Consider the following 1,844-nt stretch of genomic DNA (forward strand, 5'->3'; position numbering starts at 1 on the left):
TTTTTTATATTATTATTATATGGTGTAAGATGAACTGGACCGCAAACACATCTTGATTTTGCTAGGTCAAATCACAGCAAGAAAGCAATGAGCGGCTAATTGGTAAAATAAGGCTTGTTAAAAATTGACCGATATCATATGGCCAATTTTTAGGAGGAGCCCACAATCACCACAGTCCATTTGTGTAAAGATAATTAGCCCAATTGTTTTTTTATTATATGGTGCGCATATGGGCTGGCCAGCTTTGGGCCCATTGGTTTTCTCATTTGTTGCGTCTTGGGGATAGAAGGATTCCAGCCAACATCTTATTTTCCCAATCTCTCAAGTGGGGAGCCAAAAAGGAACACGTCGGTGATTGGGTATCTTGTGTGTCCTAGACATCTTGCCGGCCTTTCCCGGTGGTTCGTTGCCTGGAGACGATGGCGGAGAAAGAAAACAGAGCAGCGATTCCGGCAGCGACATTGGCGTGTTGGGTTGCCGGTAGTGATGAGGCGATGACAGGTAGTCTGGCAGAGGGAGCAGCTCTTAGAGACCGAGGTTCTTCGACCGTCCGGCGTATGCGGTGGTTAATTGGACACAGGGGCGCGGAGGTTAAGTGGCGGTGTTGTAATTTCATCCAATATTGATTAAACAAAAACGCCGGGGCCAGAGATTGTTTTGGGTCGCCAAGAGACTGTTGCCTCCAGAGCTCGCTCGTCGGAGCTATAGGTTGGTGATGGCTTGTTTTTGATTGATGGGTCAATGGAGAGGCCCCTGTGGTTATTTGCTTCGGATCTGCTGTCATTTGGTCCCGACGAGTGATCGGCGGTCCCCGGCTCCGGCTGTCTTCAGCAGGTCACGAAAAGGAAAGGCCGGTGGTGCCTCGTCGGGTGCCTGGAACTAGTAGCGACTGGTGGTTGAAATCCCTGGTTATGATTGTTTTTTATTTTTGTGTTCCTCATTGGAGTCCGTCTACACAGGAAGACGATGTTGTTGGGTCATCGGTACGCCCGATCTGGTGGTTGTTGTCGGTTGAATGGAAAGGGTGAGTCGGGTTACTCCAAAGGAGCGTTGACCAAATGCGCCCCATTTTGCCTCTTCTGTATCTTTCAAAATGCTTGGATCCCACCTACACTTACGCTGCATATGACACACCAGCTGTATTTTGTCTTCTTCCTTTTTATCTGGGTACACTATACACCCCCCTTTCTTTATTACGCCTCTTTCTACACATTATTTCCAGAAGTCTCTTCTTACTTTATTTTTTTGTTGTTTTTTGAGCAGTAAATTGGAGAGGCTAGAATAAATCTTTGAGTTAAAAATAACAAAATGTGGTCAGGTGGTTTTGGTGAGAAGGGATAAACGAATTTTTGGGGGTTTTAAGAAGTGTACAATGGAGATAGCTTTGTGTACAAGCAAAATAATTACAGAGATAGAGATTTATAGAAGATTATGAGCTTAAGTTATTTTTCCTCTCTCTTTCTCTTTTTTTTTTTTTTTGTAACGTACAAGAAACATAGCTATGTTTACAGGAAGCTGTCAAAATTGGTAAAAAACATACAAAAATCCTTATCTAAAAAACGGATTTTCTTCTCAATTTGAACAAAAAGGATGGTTTATGAACTGTAGAAACCTCTTTCCTTTTCAATGCTCAAGAAATCACCAAAATGCAAATGAATACAAGAGCTGAAGTTGTAAAATGGAGTTATATACGGAAAAAACCAACTAACAAATGATTTTTTCTGATCTTAAGAGCTGATGAAAGTGGGTTTAAAACTCATAAAACTTCTTTTCTTTGAAAAACCTTAAGATATAAACAAAAACGAGATCTGATGAGGTTTTCTCCTCATGAACTTTTTTTCTTT

General features: G+C 41.9%; 1 long non-coding RNA gene across 1 annotated transcript; it reads left to right on the top strand.

The window, feature by feature from the left end:
• Positions 1–502: 502 nt before the first annotated feature.
• Positions 503–1,454, top strand: LOC145102054 (uncharacterized). The gene is made up of 2 exons (XR_013705995.1): positions 503–1,167; positions 1,264–1,454. It is a non-coding gene; the product is annotated as an uncharacterized LOC145102054 (long non-coding RNA).
• Positions 1,455–1,844: the final 390 nt, after the last annotated feature.

This window comes from Lactuca serriola, chromosome 4 (genome assembly GCF_051521515.1).
Source record: "Lactuca serriola cultivar US96UC23 chromosome 4, Lser_US96UC23_V15, whole genome shotgun sequence".
Lineage (NCBI taxonomy): Eukaryota > Viridiplantae > Streptophyta > Magnoliopsida > Asterales > Asteraceae > Lactuca > Lactuca serriola.